Raw genomic sequence first — 20,650 nt, forward strand, 5'->3', positions numbered from 1 at the left:
TTTGGAATAGTCAATTGCTGCAAACCGACAGCGCTGATAACAATTGTGGCCCATAGCATTGTACAGTATTAAAGTGGCAAAAACTGTTTAATATTCTAGTTTCTAGTATATATTTATGGCAAATGAAGATTAAAATGTCAAAGTGGCAAAAATTATTAATTAAAGTAAATGGTGCCTGGGAATAAGACCAACAACTTTTGGTCCGTTTGAACACCCCTGCCAATCAATATATAAATAGTTATTGCACATAAAATGTTTTTTTTTTATATACAACAACCAAAAACAGTTAAAATATCAATGTACCATGCTAAAATACATATTTTAAATACATTGTACACTTAAAAATAAAAACAATATGGTTATAGCATTTAGAGTAGGCCAATTAAAAGCCAAAAGATAGATGATGTGTTTCACAGCACAAGGTTAGCTTTCTTACTTTTATCACTAACATTCACAAAACATTATTGTCACTTTGTTTATGTTATCTTTATTTATTATGGCCAGGACTAAAACAATAACAGTGTAACTTGTGTTTCTTTTTATAAATATTGCTTCTACATATTTTGTATTTCCACATGTGACCAGCATCTGGAGCTCTTTTTGTATGATTTCTGCTTTCTTTCTACCTTCTTGTTACCCAATTACAAAAATGTATAGGTGAATGCAGCTTTGTATTAATTAATAGATCATTAACTGTAATTTTTAATTGCAAACAGTGTAAGCATTTGAAGAATTGGATGCAGTTACTATACAGCAGAAGTCAAGGAAGGGAAGAGAAGTACAGGTGACATTCAAAAATCTGGCAACCTACGGACCTGAGGTGCTGCGGATTTTCGAAAATTCCGGATTTTTGTAAGTTATAATTACCTCCACACACAGGACAGCCTTCCTCTCGCAGCACGCGTACATATGGCACAGTTCCAGGGAACAGGCAGCAGGGACGTCTCAACGAGTATTTAGTTTAGCAGGCAAGACATAACAGCTGTTTCTGCAGAACAGCGCCATCAAAACATGAGTGGCCAAAAAGTGTACTACAGCCCCCGTGTTGAAAATGCCATCGGAAATTCATGCCAGAAAACTGAAGGAACCGGATTATCAATGTCCGGATTTTCGATTATCAACTGTAGCTTTTCAGGTGTGCTACAGTCCAAGAAACATACTGATTGCAGAGGGATGTAGAATGACAGAGAGATGAGCTTATCAGCTTGATGCTTCACAGGGTAGAAAACAGACAGTTTACCCATTTCCTGTCCATATGCCTGTATATTAGGATTCCTCAATAGGATGCACCATGCTGAGAATAAGTTAATAAATGTCCCTGTGCAGAACTAGCAGTTGGAGTTCTTGCTAACCCCTAGTTCTGCAATAACTATTGTATCTGATAGGAACCAATCAGCATGGTTCTTGATCATGTAATCAATATAAGGTCATAGTGGTCACATGACACTGTTGACTCCCTTAGGGCCCTTTCAGACCCATGAAAAACTCTGTGCACAAAGTATGGCTGGGAAAGGCAAACCACATTCCAGGCAAACAGATCTTGACATAGCTGTGGCCATGGCGCAAATCTTCAAGCAACTTGTGCCCGAAAGTGCATTTTTTTTTTTTGGTGTCTTTTCTGTGATTTGCACAGAAACCCATTCTAAAAAAAGGGTCCCAACCTCTCCTGTTCACTTAATTTAAGGCCGATAGGACTGGTAAATGTGACCTGGACATGTAGATACCCAGGTCAGGGGTTAAAAAGTGTAACCCCAATGGATTCTAATTTCCATTTAAAGACATAAAGTTGAGCTGGAATTCCACTTTTTTTTTTATTTCTTGATCTTGATTATGATCTTGACACGAATGTCGGTCATATTATATTATATAGAGCCAAATAACACATCAAATTTCCTGATTTTGTTGTAATATATCATTGGATAAATTCTATTGCCAGAAAATAATAGCATTGAATTATTTATCCCATCATTATCTCCCTGCCTCCTGGTCTCTCTCAATCCCAAATAATATATATGTGCTTGGTGCAGTGACAGCGCAGATCCGTGGGGGAATAATTATCCGCAGACCTTGAAACTGTGAGGAGCAGCGTCTGTACACAGCTGGCTTTATTGAGAACTGACAGACTTAACACTGCAAGGATATAATTAAATCATCTTCTCATCAGCGACTCTCCGTACAAAGCAGCACCAGCCTAAATGTACAGGAGACACAGACAGCAGATGCTGCATGCATCATCTCATGTGGGTATGGGCGCTGCCAGTCTGGATAGAGGAAGCAGAGGATTGGTATGATTCAGGGTGGTCATGGAAGAATGGGTCATCTCTGATTTCTGTCTGTCTGTGTACCTTGCCTGGAAGCGAAACCGGTGCCCGGCTGCTTTTCCATTCTTGCTTGGCTGTGACAATGGTGCCAAGTCCCTCTTCTACCGCTGCCTGGTAGTAAAATTGGTGATAGGCCAATTTTTCAGCCTTGCCTGGCAGTGACAGCGGTGCCAGGCCCCTCCATAGTCCTTCTCCGGCAGTGACAATGGTGCCATGCCTCTCCACCATCCTTGCCTGGCAGTGACAGCGGTGCCAGGCCCCTCTGTAGTCCTTCTCCGGCAGTGACAATTGTGCCATTCATTTCCACCATCCTTGCCTGGTAGTGTCAGTGTTGCTGAGTATGCCATGCTATCCTTGCCTGGCAGTGACAGTGGTGCTGGACCACCTTTCCACTCTTTGCCTGGCAGGGGCAGTGGTGGGCATCTGCAATTCTTCTGTGGCATTGACAATAGTACCAGAACCCCCAACCATCTTTGCCTGACAATGACAGTGGTATCAGGCCCCTTCACCAATTTTGCATGGCACTGACAGTATAGCTGGGCACCTTTACCAACCTTACCAGACAGTGACAGTGCTGCCAGGTCCCTCCCTCCACCATCATTGCCTGGCAGTGTCATTGATGATAATCTTCCCCTGCTATCCTAACCTGGCAGTGACAACATTCTTGCTTGGCAGTGATGGTGGTGCTAGGAGCCTCCCTCTGCCATTCTTGCCTGGTAGTGTCAGTAATAATGAGCTTGTCCTGCTATTACTGCCTAGCAGAGGCAATGATGCCGGGACCCTCCACCATCTTTGCAAGCCAGTGACAATGTGGTCCCTTCATCATCCCTATTTGGAAGCGCCAGGCCTACTGCCATTCTTGCATGGACGTGCCAGTGAAGCTGGGCACCTCTACCAATCCTTGGCAGTGTCATTGATGATGCCCCCCTTGCTATCCTTGCCTGGCAGTAAGTGTGGTCAGACACCTTGACTATCTATGTCTAGCAGTGTCAGTGATTATGAACCCCTCTTCCCTTCTTGCCTGGCAGTACCAGTGATGCCAGACCCTTCTATTATACTTGCCTGGTAGTGCCAATGTGGTCATACTCTAGTACCCTATCCTGGCAGTGGTGTTGGTATAATACAATGATCTGAACACATGGGAAGCCTCCCTGTATGACAGGTGTATCTGACTCCCCTGGGTGCTCAGATTCACCTTCTGCCATGGCATGATCAGATAATCACCAGCAGTACTGCAAATCATGGGCAAGCCGTGTAATTATCTGGCTGTCAAGGCTGCAGCTACAAGAGCAACTGCTTAGTTGGAGACTGAAAACATCCTCTGACGTGAATGAACATTTATTGATTCAGCTTTATTTCTAGACAAAATATCAGCGCCATTTACCTTCAATACCATTGTGATTTATTGACTTGGAACAATCATTATGTGCAAGTTATGTGCATGCTTGCTGGGGGTCATTGCCTAGGAAAAGCATTGAAATCCAAGGTTCATTAAAAAAACAGAGAATTAGCATTTTCAGTACTGGTTGCCCCTCGATTTATCTTGGGTCAGGTTTATGTATAAAGTCTTTTTATTAGGTTCAACAATACAATTATTATTTTTTACTGTTTTTGTATTGTGTGTTGTATTTGTGGCCAGGTTAATGAAAAATATTGCAAATTTTTACAGGCTAACAAACAATATGAAGGATATATATATAATATGTTCACTGAACAATTTATTTCCTGAAGTGACCAGGAGGGGGCACCAATTAGGCAAAAATGCTTGGCACTGCCACCCTTACACTGCTGCCCTGTGCCCATAAAGACCATTACTCTGTATTGTTTCTGCTTTTATATCATGCATATAATACAAACCTCAGAGGGTTCTGTATATCACCGATATTTTATTCAAACTCCGAGATAAGCAAATATTGTCTACATACAATAGCCATGTGTTTGATTTTTACTGGAATCTTGGTGTGCTTTGTATACTTTTTTTTAGAGCTATACAGTAATCCAGCATAAAACTTTTCCTTTGTGCAGGAACTTTATGTAATAATGACCGCTAACTATTCCCTTTACTTGCGCAGGGTGACCGGTCTTGTATCCGCCCCTTTTGTAGTGATTGGGCAGCACAGTGCTGATGTCATTTCCACCTTTACAAGGAAATATCCAGGTTTGCAAAGACAGTTGGTGCACGCAAAGTAGGTTTAAGTCATTTGTAGTTATTGAAGAATATATTTACTATTTCAGTAGCTTTAAGGTACCATTATACATAAGATGGCGTTTAACCCAAAATATCGATCATGTGAATATTCCTATGTCTTTGGTTGGCGTTATTCACCCATGGCTGGTTCAGGAAACTGATTCTTCTTGCCATTTGCTACGGTTTCCTATGGATAGGACCAGCTCTAGTTTCTCTGTACTCCACCACATGGGCATAGAGGTACGGGCAATGCCAGCGGGCACCTCCACTTTATGACCTCCATGACCAGCTCTGCTGTTATCCTCCATCCATTCTCACTGCACGCTGGGCGCTGTTTTTCTTTCAGTCTGTTGATCCATTTCGGATTTACCTTTCTCATATGCCAGCTGCAGTCTCTGTAGTCCCCTCGCCATAAATGCTGCTCGTTCATCCCCTCCAAATTCTACAATCCATTTCCTGAGCTCCATGTCAGGTGAGTGGGGGAAATGTTCACCAACACACCGGAAACTTAATGATGGCAAATTCGAAGAATAACGCAGAGGGAGCACTGGAGGAGGGATCATCTTTAATTCTGGAAAAGACAGAACAAAGAAATACAGGTATTGATGTGATACAATATGGAGGAACGCTTCAATTCAGGAGGGTGTTTGGGGTGGGAATGTTAATGTTAAAAATGAATAAAGACCATCTTTCAACTTGGGTTTTTGTTCAATCAGATCACAGATTTACACAGCCTAACAAGACAGCACAGTCAGTTGGTGACCTGACTTTCCTCTGCTGTAGTTATGTATTACAGACTGGTCACCTCCCCGCCCCCAGCCTGTGATTGGACAGTGAAGAAGGAGAAGCACACTGATGACTCATCATTCTCATCATTCCTCCCATCAGAATGTTCCTTGCAAGCAGAAATGTATTTAGATCGTCTGATTGGCTCCTGCAACTGACCCTCAATTCACTCTCTGGATATATTATACTGGGAGTGACAAAGAGTTATATTCAGATCCTTAACTAGGTGGTGTATTTATAAGGCAGTGAATCTGACATTCACTGAAATATTCTCCAATGAAGGATGGTCACATGTTTTATCCCCGTTCCTATTGTGTGATACTTCCCCCACCTCTTAGATTGTAAGCTCTTCGGGGCAGGGTCCTCTCCTCCTCCTGTGTCACTGTCTATATAAGTCTGTCATTTGCAACCTCTTTTTAATGTACAGTGCTGCGTAATATATATTTACTGTTTATTAATAATAATAAAAATAATAATAATAGTAATAATAATAATAGGTTTTCCGCCAGGGAATAAAAGACCTCCAGTTGCATTTGAAAACTTGTCTGATATAATTATATAAAGACCTCACTACATTCACTATGAATTTTTTATAATCACCTAAGTTTTAGCTTGAAGTGTAAGTTTGAAGTTGCTTATCTGAGTCTGGTTGCAATGTAACTGTGATTGAAAGACTGTAAAAAGTTGCTATTTTCCTTCATTCCTTTAGCAGGTCCCAACTTTTCATCTTTCTTGGGATTGATTTATTAGATCAGAATTGGCAGGAGAAGCACAGCGGGGTCACTTCAGCGCACACATAAGAATTGCGGGACTGCGGCAGAAGTTTGCTGATTGCAGAGTTCACACCATCACACAGAAATCATTTTCACTCGGCACAGATCTCCTGCGGCTCCTCCTGGGTCATCACAGCCTGTAGCTGCTGATAAGTATTTAGCACAAGATCAGCTTCTGCTTTCACCCATCAGACCACCATCATTATTTTACAAGGTTCAGCAGCGGTGACACATTAAAGCTGAACTCCAGAATTACTTTCAGTCTCCTGCCCTGTACTGAAATTACTTTTCACAAGGTGCATTAGAAGCTGCAACAATGTCAGAACCTGCTCGCCTCATTTCATGCAAACACCATAAGCCAATGTAATGCAAAAATAATGCACAGGGCTAAACATGACAACCAATCAGAATTCAGTAAATCAAGTGAATTAAAAGAAGATTCTGATTGGTTGGTTACTGGGTATATGGAGCATGGTGGCTCAGTGGTTAGCACTCTGGCCTTTGCAGTGCTGGGTCCCAGGTTTGAATCTCAGCCAGGACTCTATCTGCATGGAGTTTGCAGGTTCACCCCATGTTTGTGTGTGTTTCCTCCTGGTACTCCAGTTTCCTCCCCTATTCCAAAAACATGCAATTAGGTTAATTGGCTTCCCCCCAAAATTGATCTTAGACTGTATTAATGATAAACAACTACGGAAGGGACATTAGATTGTGAGCTCCTTTGAGGACAGTGACATGACTACGGACATTGTAATATGTAATATGTATATCTGCGTAATATGTTGGCACTATATAAATAATAGTTCTTGCATGACTGTACTGAGCCATCCAAACATTTTTGAGCCCTACTAGGTAAACTTTCTGCCCCCCCATGTGAAAAATATCCAGCATTGCAAAAGCCAAACTCTTTTGAATGGGGCCAGGTACAGAAGCACACCTTGTTCACCTTGGTAGATACAGTGAATCCCATACATTGAGAAGTGAATGTACATCCATCCCATACCTGAGTGTGTGGAGCTGAGGCTGGAGTTCTTCGATGATATGGACCCGGACACACTACTGAAAGCTTTAAATTGGCAGGAAATCAAATTTCTGTGATCTGGAAGCTGTAAAAGATTATTTTAATGAAATGTAGCTCTGATCTCCCCCCCTTCCTGGGTGATATAATGCCAACAAGGAGCCAGTATACAAAGGGAAAGATCCCAAACCGTCCAGCAAAGCCAAATGTGCGATCCTTTTCAGAGGCAGACATAGGGAGGAGCAAAGTGTGCCAGTGCATGAGGGACCCTCATCAGACAACAGGGACCCCCAAAGGAGCCCCAGGCCGATTTGGCAGGGGGCTGCAAGACAGTTCTGCTCAGGAGCCCACTGTTGGCTACATCTGCCCCCGAACCTGTTATAGTAATGTATAATACAACACAGGGTAACCCAATGCACAACAAAGCATGTGGCTCAGTAAGATGCGTTGTGTTTGTATTCCTAGTGCACCTAGATAATAAAAAGCATTTCAATTGTAGTGCAATACAGAGCGCAGGCAGAAACATTGCGCATTGCAGTGCAAAAAGAAAAAAAATGGTGCTCATACGCTATTATGACGCCATGAAAATAAATGTGATTGGTATTGGATACCATAAATGGATACCATTGGTATCAGTGACACTGCTCTCTCTTGGTTTGCTTCCTATCTGTCTGACCGCTCCTTTCAAGTTTCTTTCACTTGTAATTCCTCCTCTCCAACTCTCCTCCCTGTTGGTGTTCCCCAAGGGTCAGTCCTTGGACCGGTTCTCTTTTCTCTGTACATGACCTGTCTCCCTCAGTCCTGGATAAGGTCTCATGCTGCCTGTCAGCCATCTCATCATGGATGTCTGACCGATTCCTGAAACTCACTAACCTGACTCTCTCTACAATCTATCATGAATGCTGCAGCCAGACTCATCCATCCTTCCCTCCGCTCCTCTTCTGCTGCATCTCTTTGTAGTTCTCTCCAATGGTTTCCATTTCACCTTAGAATCAAATTCAAGCTCCTGTGCTTTACTTCAAATCCCCCCACAGTTCTTGTCCCACTTACATTTCTGACCTGATAGAAAAATACTCCCCCAGCCGCTCTCTCTGCTCCTCCGATGACCTACTAATGACTTCCTCACTCATAACCTCATCACACGCACAGCTCCAAGACTTCTCTAGAGCTGCTCCAACTCTCTGGAATGGTCTCCTCCTTTTATTCGGCTTGCTCCTACTTACTGCTCATTTAAAAGAGCACTCAAAACCCAACGCTTCAACCTCGCCTACCTGACTTCTGTCTCTTAAACCCTCACTACTCACCCACCACTCCATATCCCCCTCCTATTGTGTGATTCTTGCCCCACCTCCTAAATTGCAAGCTCTTCTGGCAGGGTCCTCTCCTCCTCCTGTGTGACTGTCTGTATTTGTCTGTCATTTACAGCCCCTATTTAGTGTACACCGCTGCATAATATGTTGGCGCTATATAAATACAATTTAATAATGATAACAATAAATAATTGGGGACCAACAGAAAAAAAACTTGCTGACTGGTCCTGTAAAGATAAATCTGTTCACTTAAAGTATGTTAATCTTATTGCAGTAATGCCCAATAAAAGTTTTATCTTGTTATCCCAAAGCGCAGTAAAGCATGCGGCACAATAAGCCATTTCAAGCTTTTGTTGACCACAGCATTGTATTGTAGGCTCACATGTTCTCCCATCTGCTTCAATTTAGTCACATTTTGTGCACATATTTGAGGATTGGATGATGCCGGATGCTCTGACTTGCAATTTTCTAGTGTGCGCTGAGAAGATGACTGCATGCAGTGAAATCACAGCAAGCAATTTCACTGCAGAGGAGCCAATAATCCAAAAATAGAGACAGGGCTGGAATTCAGCATTTTATTTTGGCTGCCATTGCTGCAACTTTCAATAAAAATGTCAGGTTCTCTTTACTGTTCTTTGCAGGAGATTGTCTACCCGTTCCGGGTAGCAGTGATGGGGTATGGTGACAATGGGCTGCAGTCCCGAATCAGAGACATATAGGAAGCCTGTACTATAAAAAATTTAGGTCATCATTTCTCCATATTTTTAACATGGGGGAACTCTTGAAATAACTTTTAGGTCTTCAGGGAACCCCTTCTATAACTATACCCACAGCTCACAGTATATGTGTGGTGGTCAGAGGGAAACATTCCTTACATTGTTGGCTAGTGGGAAAAATCATTGGTGTTACCTAAACTGACCTGAGAGGTACATACTGCTCATTGCTCAAGAAACCCCTATCAAGGAGGAACCCCAACACTGATATAAAGAGTAAGGGTGGAGGAAACTATGCTGGGACTTGTAGTTGCTCAGCAGCTGCAGATCATCTGGCACATATCGTGTAATGTACAGAGCATCGGTCAGCTGTGCACACCATACCTGGATGTGTGATTTCTCACCGGCTCAGTTTCTGTCTTTGGGCTCTTCACAGAATTATTGGCTCCATAACATTTCAGCAGCTGCTGGACTGATGTCCGATAAGTGGCCAGCTGTTTCCTCCCATCTTCTCTCCTTGACATTCCTACAGGGGAATGGAACGTACAAAAGCTTATGTGACACAAAGTGCAATGGAACTTTATTTCTTCCATATTTTACCAACACAAAGACACGATCTGAAAGACCGAATGCAATATTTTGTAAAAAAAAAAAAAAGGAATAAAGAACCGTGTACCATATGCTGCTGGCTTCTATGGATGTGTATAACCTGGGGGACAAATATTACCCTGTGTGTCTTAATTAAGTTTTTAAAGTTAGTGTTCAACATTAAGGGCCCATTCATACCCATGAGTAGGGGGAATGCACCCATTAACATGCATGTTATGGCCATCATTGCATTGCAGTGCCATTATCAATGACACCCGTCACGTTACCCAACTCAGATGCATTGCAGCCCACCATAATACATAGTACAATACTACTGGGTGTTAATGAGTGCTAAATTGGAAATAAAAAGTATGTGCCTAATTTTTTGTCCATTATAGCGAGTTGGCAGCTGATGCATTTAAATAGGCTGCCTCCATGCATCACATTAATTGGGCCTGATTTATTAAAGCTCTCCAAGGCTGAAGAGAAAACACTTTCAACAATGAAGCTGGGTGAACCAGCAAACCTGGAATGGATTTCTTCAAAGTCTTTTGCTATTTTCTAGCAACTGTTGTGTTCTGGACCAGATCCCTTCCATGTTTGCTGGATCACCCAGCTTCATTGTTGAAAGTGATTTCTCTCCAGCCTTGGAGAGATTTAATAAATCAGGCCCAATATGTTGATGCAATGAACTAAATACAGCTGCTTGTTACAGTCACAGTATTGTTAGGGTTTTTGTTTGTGAGTTTTATGTTGTACCACAATGCTATAATAGTGAAAATGCAATACTGCTCAAATGCATGCATTTAAATATGCTATTGCAAGTAAGTTTGCAGTTCCTTTGTAGACTCTGGAGCTCATCTCAATAATAGAGGGGGTGTCGCCAAATACACAACGCAAATTAGTTCAAATGCAGACTTTGAATTAATAATTACAACTTTTTTTAATGCAATAGATGCGACATTCTGGAGTCTGTACATTGCTGGAAAATGAAGCAAAATGGAAGAGACCGATCATGTTTGTCCTTTTGGAAACCGGTCCCTCTGTCCCCCTTGACTGCTCAGTTGTCACTCATTTTGGTCTGATATACAGACCACTTACATAAACATTTTAACTTCCTGGAAGTGTTATACTGTACTTAGAGCCCATTAAGATCTTTGCATTGTGGTAAGGCAGCACAACTGTGTTGTAGTTTGCTGCAATGCAAGGCAATATGGGGTAATGAGTTGAATTTCAGTGTGTTGGATAAAAAAAAGGTTGTGTGTGTTTTTTGAGCATATCAAGGTGCATAGCTGCCCTTTTTTTATACACTGACATAACACAATGCATATTGATGCCCATGCGTTATTGCAGATCTAAATGGACCCTAAACTATTCATCCCACCACTAAATATTTGCAGCTTTTATTGTAAAATGCCAATATCAAGTTAATGTGTTTTGATTATAACTCACCATTTTTTGCACATTCATTTTTCCTGGTGTCCATCATTTGCAAAGTGGCAAACTTGCCATGGCATGCATATTTTGTCCAAACGGTGCCCCCTTAGGATGGCCAGTCCTTCCGGCTATCCTGCAACCTGTAGCTTGCTGTTTGTTTTAGAAAGATTCATCTTGGAAGACTAAAGATATAGATGTATAGACTAAAGATATAGACATAAAGATGCCAAAGTTTCTGGGCATTTTGTGATTTGTAGTTCCCTTGTAGAGAGTTGTGAACTCCACGGTGCCCAATCTGATGATGGTGTGTGTCCCACCTGTGCAGTGTCCTCTCTCCTGACCCTGCTTCCCTTGCAGAATATCAATGATTTCCTGATTCCAACACTTCCCAGGTTAGGAAGTCCAGCCTATCAAATCCAAAGTGGGAAACCTTCCAGCCAACAGCTGTGCCTGTGTTACATGGGAGGGTGGGCACAGGGACATGTGATGACTGCATGCTTGGCTTTACTAAGGCAGCTGCAAGTTCTGTACAGTTCCTAACTAGTGATTTCTGTGCCCCAGGGGCCCCTTCTGTGCTTTATAGTTAAAGTATAACTAGATGTTAATATGTACAAAAAGTCAAATAAATCCTCTGCCATTTTTGCAACAACGAAACAACAACGAAACAAGAAATACCCACTTTTTTCTTTACTGTACAATGCTGTTATATGGTTCCTTGGTGTCATGTTCCTGCACCTGTGTCTGTGCACCTGTGTTTTAAAGCAGCAACCTAAGTAGCCGGTGCTGGATATGCCCCATGCTGCTTTGCACCTTCTCCGTCTATTCTGCATCTGCTGTCCATTGTGAGCTAACTTTGTTTCTATCCAGCACTCCAATGTCAAGGAGGGTGACAAGACTTCTCCCACTTAAAGCATACCTAAACTCAGAATTTTCACTTTATATAAAAGAGTAGAGAACCCTTTTATGTAAGGTAAAATTATGTTTGTTTTTTTTTAAGTGCAACACCCTTTTTTTAAAAAAAAAAAAAAGGTGGAGCACCACCTCCTAATTCTGGATCGCCTAGGTCAGGGGTCGGCAAACTCCGGCCTTTAGGCCAGATACAGCCTAGTTCGTTCCGGCCTAACGCCCCGTGGCTGATCCAGCCTAATGCCGGCCGGCAACCCGCTGTTGCTCCCCTATTTACCGCGGTCGTCGCTGATAATCTACCGGCGTGGTAAATAGGGAAAGCTCCCTGAAGGTAAATCCCTCTCCTCCGCAATGCATACAGAGGAGAGAGATTTCACTTCATGGGGCGTTCCCTGATGGTGGGCAGAGCCATTAGAACGGGACTCAGAGTCAGGCCTAGTGTACTCCTGCCCACCCCTAAAATGGCCTAGTGGTCATAAAAGTTTGCCTACTTCTAGCCTAGGTGGTCAAGAATGAATGGGAGCCCAAAGCCTCCCAGAATATCTACGTCACCTATCCCGGGAGGCTCTTGGGCACTCTTTCAGCGCATGCCCAAGCATCTCAGGCATGCGCAGAAGAAACCTTTTTGCACAATAAAAATAAACACATGCATAGTGAGATCAGCAATTTTTTTATCCTACGCCACCTGATGCTGTACCTAGGTCGGGTGACGTAGGATGAAGAATAGGAAGAAGAAGAGAAGATGACAGTGCCCAGAGAGCTGGCTGCGGGACGGATGCCGGGACGACGCAGGACCAGATGCCAGACACCCCCGGAGTGATCGGACTGTCCTGCAGGATTAAAGGTAAGTGTAATTTTTTTGCAGTTTTGAGTTTAGTTCCTCTTTAAAGCTGCTTGGGGTGAGTTGTCACTCTAAGTTCCTCTGGTTCCTCCAGAGGTTGCTGGGGGTCCCTCGAGTAATTTGTGCCTCTCAGGTCAGTTTAAGTGACACCAATGATCTTTTTTGGCTGGGTGACATTGAAACATTCTTCCCACTCACCAACACAATAATGTAATGTGAGCTGTGCATATAGTAACTAAAGTAGGGATCTCCTAAGGCTACGTACACGCGTGTATTAATTGTAAATGGAAAATGAACGATTAACGACTGATCAATGATTATTCACAATCATTTTGAATGATCATATTGTGCACAATTCTGTACATGCTGTAGTGATACGATCGTACAAATATAATTCAGCAATATTGTACCCACGCTAAATACAATCGTTTGAGCGATGCAGGAAGTGAGATGTAAAGGAGAAAGTGTATCAATGAACCATCCACAATCACTGAACGACCGCACACACAATAGATAGCGAACGATCGTCGCCCAATCAGATCCGCTTGGACGGTCGTTCGTTTCCAGTGACAATCCTTGTTCATCATCGTCGTGGGCCAGTCGTTGTGCACTTTTTTTGCTAACGATTATCGGACGATCGGTTGTTAATCGTTCGTTTCTAATGATAATTTTTGCACGTGTGTATGTAGCCTACTTTACGTAGATCTGAAAGTTATTTCAGGGTTCTCACATGATGAAAAGGTTGCAAAACACTGATCAGCAGGTTAACAAAATAAAATAAATATTTTATAATAATAAAAACCTAATATTTTCAAACATGCAGGAAATGCAAGATTCTGGAACAATGATTTTTTAAAGAATTAAAGTAAAGATCCAGGGAACATCCGATTGCCTCACGGGATCAGGAAGGATTTTTTTTACCTGTTGAAGCAAATTGCACCCGGGGTTTTTTTTGCCTTCCTCTGGATCAACTATGTCTTACAGGGTTTTATATCTGGGATATGTTTAATTCCCTAGTTGAATTTTAATTTACCATAACAATTTCAAAGTTTTTAAAAACAATGAAAAATACATAATAAATAATAATAATAATAATAATAATAATAATAATAATACTAATAATGATAAATAAAACAAAAATAATCTAAACTAAATGAAAGCAATATCAATCAATATCTTCATATTTTCTAAACATTAGATTTTGGAAAACATTTATATTGTGTCTGACACCAGCAGCAATACATTTATTTATGTGAAGATTTAATAGAGATCAACCTGCAAAGCAAAGAGTGCCGGGCTCGCTGTGCATTGGCTTTTATAATCGAGAACTTATTTTAGAAACATGAACAAGGTTTCTTTGCGAAATGTCCAGCAGTTTTTGTAAACCATAATGCAATGCGCTTAAAATGTATGTCAACACAACATGTTAATTCATGCGTCCTGTTATGAACAAGTCCTGAGGGCCCATTTTCACCTGTGTGTGTGAATCAGCTCCTGACTTTAATGCGTTTTATGACAGCGAATAAAACACTTGTTTTATGAGGTTTTATGTTCTTACGTTGTAGTTCTAGTTGTTTGATCCTTCATATGCACTGATGCATACATTTTTCTTTGTTAAATAAACAGACTACACTGAAATAGTGGCTTGCCCTCAGTTTCTTTCTTTCTCATTTATTGCTGTTGAAACACATGGACCTGGAAGATTCTCCACCATGCAATGTTGCAATGAATGTCAGATTCACTGCTTTATAAATAAATTCTCAGGAGTTAATAAAGGTTTTTATTCTTTTTTAAAAAATCTACACATAAAAAGTATTTTTAACTCATATTATCGATAAGTACAAAACAGGAAAATAAGGTTTTTATGGCAATAAAAATGTGTTTTACATATTAATGAAGTTATACAAAAAATGGTTCTAAATCCAGTTCAATTAATTAGTTACAATTACGAGATATAACTCCCGCTTTGTAGCGGAAGATGAAAGAGTCCATAGGAGCAACAAATAAAGTCAGTCAGAGCAACAATAAAAGAGTCCTAATGCCCGACGCATTTCACAGTTTGGCTTCTTCAGGGCCGGTTGAGACAGATAACAAAAAGAGTTCTAAACGGAGTTCAGTTAATTAGTTACAATTACGAGATATAAGTCCCGATTGGTAGCAGAAGCGGAAATAGTCTATAGGAACAACAATAAAGTGAGTCTTTGTGACTGACGCGTTTCACCATTTGACTTCTTCAGAGGCGATTGAGACAGATAACAAAAAAGTATCCAAAAATTTCATTTCAAAAAGGTCTTGTAGCTTTTGTAAGGACAGTACATGTAAACTTTGATTCAGATAAGTAGGGGTTAATTTTTTAGCCGATTGGTCATACCTATTTGGCAGATGCACAGTGCTGCATCACGAACACTACTGACACTTTTAAGTGGGCATTCTTTTCTTTTTTTCCTAAATGAATATAGAGCAGGATTGGAGTTATCCAATTTATAGATAAATCCTGCAGATTACACATGGAGAACGCAGATCTCCCAGTGTAATCATCAGAGCTCAGAGGTCTGTTCAAAATTCTGCCCTCTCCCTGTGTAATCTGCAGGGCAGGATAATCAGTTAGACTGCTTAGATGTAGGACATGCAAAGGCTGGAGAGGTCCCTGCCTCAGCACTGCAATACACTTTACTTTGCATTCCATAATAAATAGCGACACATGTCAGCATGCATTAACACACACTGACCTGCCTTTACCGTGTATAATGGCATTCATTAATTTTAATTCACATTTTGATGTTTTCATTGATTTTGATATAAAGCTGTTTGGCAAAGAACGGAGATGTGTAAATTTATCCCATTTACATTTTCAGGCTGTGGTAACATTAAGAAATGCATTTTATTGCATAATACAGCAACGCAATTAAAGTGTGTTGAAAATTTGCTCATTCATTTAAAAAAGAACCCAATTTATTATAACAGTAGTGGGTAACACACCCGAATTTTCTCAACACCATGCACATATATACATGTCGGTCTGCTAGAAGAAAAGGGTCAGGTCCATTTTTTGGGGCATTAAGGTGTTCTGTTAGAGCAGGGGTTGGCAAACTTTTTGAACTACTAGGCCATTTCGGGAGGTCAAGAAGGCACACTAGGCCAGAAGAAACAAGGTGTCCAGGGAAAGGTTTTTTCCAACCGTGAGTGCAAGCGAGCAGCCTCAGTCTTCCGCTCATCCGTGGTGTAGTCTCTGCGCATGCGCGTGCTTGGCATCGAAATGCCCCTTGAGATTCAACCGCTTGAAAATGCTGTTGATGTCGTTGCACAATAAACACAGGGCTTTGTTGCCACGTTGGACGAAGAATAACTCGTCAGTCCATTCGGAGTCCAAGACACGACGTTCGAGGCCAACCTTCCTCAGACCTCAGACTGGTAGCTGCGCGTTGCTTCTGCTCTTTAGGCATAGTAATTGGGGTTAGTGTGCGGGAACTCGATGATATCGATCATATTGGGGGAACTCGCGATAATGGGACAAGACAACTAGGCCGAATCCAACAATAAATACCTAGGGGGGCGTTAGGCCAGACTGGAATACTGGCTTGGCTGTATCTGTCCTAAAGGCCGGAGTTTGCCTACCTCTGTGTTAGATGATTTAAAATGAATCAAAATAATCAAGCTGCCTTAATGCAAGAAAACCTAAAGCATGATTATTATTACACAGTATTTATATAGCACTGACATATTACGCAGCGCTGTACAAAGTTTATAGTCATGTGACTAGCTGTCTCTCAAAAGAGCTCACAATCTAATGTGCTTACCATAGTCATATGTCATTAATACAGTCTAAGGCCGATTTTGGGGTAAAGCCAATCAACCTAACTGCATGTTTTTGGAATGTGGGAGGAAATCCACGCAAACACGGGGAGAACCTGCAAACTCCATGCAGATATTGTCCTGGCTGAGAATCAAACCTGGGACCCAGCACTGCCAGAATGCTAATATGCATGATAACCAAGATGCAAAAAAAGGAATAAACTGTATTTTATGTAAAGAAGAAATATAGTAATTGTTTATCATATACAAACAAAATGTTAGTTTAGCTCTCAACTGAAGTACCTGTGAATTTCCCATTAATATTATTAATAACCATTATTTATAAAGTGCCACCATATTGTGCATTGCTGTCTAATAAATAGGGACTGCAGATGACAAGCCTGCATACATGACTATCTGCATACTATCTAACAAACATACAAACTATGACACAGGATCAGAATGCTCAGCAGGCTTGTCATTATTAAACCACACTCCAAAAAATGCCAATATTGTCCAATTTATAACACAGTATTACTGTAATTTATTGTGTCCCTTTCCCCAATGGAGTTTCTAAGATTCCTAGACATGAAAGTGTGTTCTGCTGGTGAATTTTGTTAGAATTTTTATATTCCATTTTACATGATGAAGTTTTAATCTTTTTACCCAAATATATTCTAAATTTAGTCAATCCCAACATATATAAAATATGTAAATCAGACCTTAAAATGCTCTATTTCGATAAGGACAAGGTTGAAAGGAAAGTTACCTGTATGTACAGATTGCTTGGCTGTCTTGGTAAATGATTTCAAATGTTGCTACCCTGCTGCCCTCTAGTGTTAAAAATAAAGAATGCAGATCAGCTCTGCCAGCTTGGATGACCATTTGCAGACTGGGGAAGATAGACTATCATGGGTGAACCTGGTTGACCCAGCAAACCTGGAATTAACCTAATAAAGGATTAAAAGCATTTGCGAGCCATTAACAAATGCTTTTAATGAAAGCCATTCCAGGTTTGCTTGATCACCTAGGTTCCACCTCGATAGTCTAGGTTCTCCTGTCTTAGAGGGGTGTATTAAATCAGGCAAAATGTTTCAGTATACCAACATTTAAAGCAGATTTATGCAAAACTAGTAAAATGGATTTCCTTGTGCAAATCTTGAAAAAAAAAAATTTGGGTGTACTTTTTTCACATTATGCATGTCTGTTCATTTGATTAGGCTGCCTAATGGTTCAAAATCCGACCAACATTATTCCTGGAAGAGGATAGCAACACACTATAGTGGAATGCAGCTCAATGCAAACCAAAGGTACATTGAGGGCCCATTTAATGAAAGCCAGCACATCACACCATGAGCCTGATTTATCAAAACTTTACAAGACTGGGGGAGATAGACTATTGTGAGTGAAACTGGGCTATCCAGCAAACCTGAAATGGATCTAGTCAAGAATTGAAAACATTTGCCCTAGAAATCTATTCTAGGTTTGCTGGATCACCCAGGTTCACCCACAATATTTTTTTCTCTGCCTTGATCCAATGTTACAGTGCAGACCTAACACCAGGCAGACTTATTCATTATACCAATTCACAACTGCTGGGGTCTGGCATGTATACATGACTGATAAACAATGACCAAAAAAGTCACAAACAATTGATATGGACATATATAGATGAACGCTTCCACATTGTTTTCCTAAAAATTGCAGCATTTAGCTAGATGGGAAGGGTGGTACTGTTTGCAAGGGGTCCCAGGAATTGGCTCTAGGAGTAGGCTCTAATCCTAGTACATACAAAATATGTCTATGCCAGATGTGGGAGAATCACAGGTGCAACTAAGCTTCAGATCAAAATATAAAGTTTTTTAAAAAAGTAAACTTATTTCATAAGCCCCTCTGTGCACAGAATTTGGACTGTAAGCTGATCCATGCCTGAGCCTACCATGAAGGAGAAGTTAAGAACCATTAAGTACCCACCAACTGTTCAGACAATGGTCAGGAATATGTACTGTACAACACAAGCCTACAGCGTGCAGGGATGAGGAGTATGATTTGTAAAACATATTGTATAGAGTGCAGTCAGGACTAATTACCATACAACACAGTATACAGGGGCAGGACTATCATTTGTTTTAACATGTATTTATATAGTGCCGAGGAGGTCATAATCTAATGTCCCTACCACAGTATGTAAGTTTTACAGGAAGCCGATTAATGTAACTGCATGTTTTTGCAATGTGGGAGGAAACCCAAACACGGGCAAAATGTGCAAACTCCATACAGGCGGAGATTCGAACCTGGGACCTAGCAAAGACCAGAGTGCTAACCTCTGAGCCACTGTTAGCATTGTGCCCATAATGGTTGGGGAGCAAAAAATAATTCCCTAATGCGTTTCACCATGCCAGACATAGAAGTCATCATTCTAAACAAGGCAGTGAAGTTTCAAAACGCAGTAGAAACTGTTGATCCATAGGATTGTGGAAAACACCTGAAAAAGAAACCTATAATCATCAGGTTTGATTGTTGGGATCACACAGCTCCAAAAAAAAGTTTCGCTATTATACAATTTTTCTTTACTTTACTGGAGGTGCTTTAAAGTTAATGTCAAAACAACATAACAAGTATAATCCAGAACAGTATGTCCTTCTGATGGTGAAACACGTCAAGGACAGTAGAATGGAAATTGTTATGACATAACTGATAAAAGATATTTATGTACTCCAGTTAAGGAAATATATATGTTTTTATGATTTGTATTGCTACCTTTTAAACATTTCTTTTGTACTGAACATAATAAAAATGTATTGCGATATTATATTTTAAACAAACAAAAAAAATTTTTTCATATAGGCACCTAAAAAATCCAATTCCAAATATTCCTTTAGATTTGTCATATCAAACTAGGGATGTGGTGCTGCTAATTAAGCAATTATCTCCCAAATTCAACTCTTCACACCAAAAAAATGGAATGAATTAATAGAGTCAGTTGATTTTGAATATTTTCTATAGGTAGTATCAAAGCAAGTAAAATAAAACCTATGGCTGGTGACAGTTGGAGCCAAAACAAGTCTCATTGTTGGATGTAAGTGGATGTCAGTGGATGCAATATTAAACTTCTTAATTGGTGTCAGTGGAGGCAATACAAAGTCTTTTTGTGTAGGATCAAAAATCAAGTCCCATCACTCTGTAGGGTAAAAAACACATTTGGGAAGTCAATAAACTCCATCAGTGGTGTTAGTGGGAGCAACAATAAACCCCATACTGTGTTCTGCGTTTGTTCTCAGACCAGAACTATGCTGGCACTGTTGGACAGGAGATCATTCCCCTGACAGTGCTGGTGAGACTCCAATGTTAGGTGATGGAGCATAGAGAGTGTTCTGGCACCTGGCACCCCCTGTGAATCTGCATGTTTCATGAAAAGCTTTGGGGTATCCAAAATTTTGACAACTGCAATAAATACTAGGAACACTTGGCAATTATGTGTTGTCAAAGCACCAATATTCCACCACAAAACACTTGAAACAAACAAAACGACTTTTCCCCTGTTACAATTTGGTCAGAGTGCTGCCAGGTGCAAACTAAGAGAGATTGGCTGTCACTGGTTGGGTGCCACCAGTTTTTGTGGTTCCAGGCTACCTTGAGAAGTGTCAGAACCATGTTAAAAGTTTTAATGTCTGCTATGCATTTGTACCAACAAAAAAGGTTACACATTTGGCTTTGTGCAACATTTGGGAAAGTGAATAGGGATGAACGAGAATGCCTCTGACGTGCCTCCAATCAGCTGTGACCGCAGGTTCCCACGGTCCAGGTTCCCAGGCTCCCTGGGCTGTACTTATCAATGATTTTTAAGTTTGATAAGATCGAACCTAAAAATCTTGCTCGCTCATCTCTAAAACTAACTTTTTAGTTTTTTAACTTTTAACTTTTGGAAACCAAATCTAAACAGCAACAATTCCATTGCCATGGTTGCAAAGAAGCAAATC

At 40.8% G+C, this 20,650-nt stretch overlaps 1 long non-coding RNA gene across 1 annotated transcript; it reads right to left on the bottom strand.

The window, feature by feature from the left end:
• Positions 1-4,186: 4,186 nt before the first annotated feature.
• Positions 4,187-7,804, bottom strand: LOC140330522 (uncharacterized). The gene is made up of 2 exons (XR_011920754.1): positions 7,069-7,804; positions 4,187-5,080 (listed from the first exon to the last, which is right to left on the bottom strand). It is a non-coding gene; the product is annotated as an uncharacterized lncRNA (long non-coding RNA).
• Positions 7,805-20,650: the final 12,846 nt, after the last annotated feature.

Source organism: Pyxicephalus adspersus, chromosome 5 (genome assembly GCF_032062135.1).
Source record: "Pyxicephalus adspersus chromosome 5, UCB_Pads_2.0, whole genome shotgun sequence".
In the NCBI taxonomy this organism is placed as follows: Eukaryota; Metazoa; Chordata; class Amphibia; order Anura; family Pyxicephalidae; genus Pyxicephalus; species Pyxicephalus adspersus.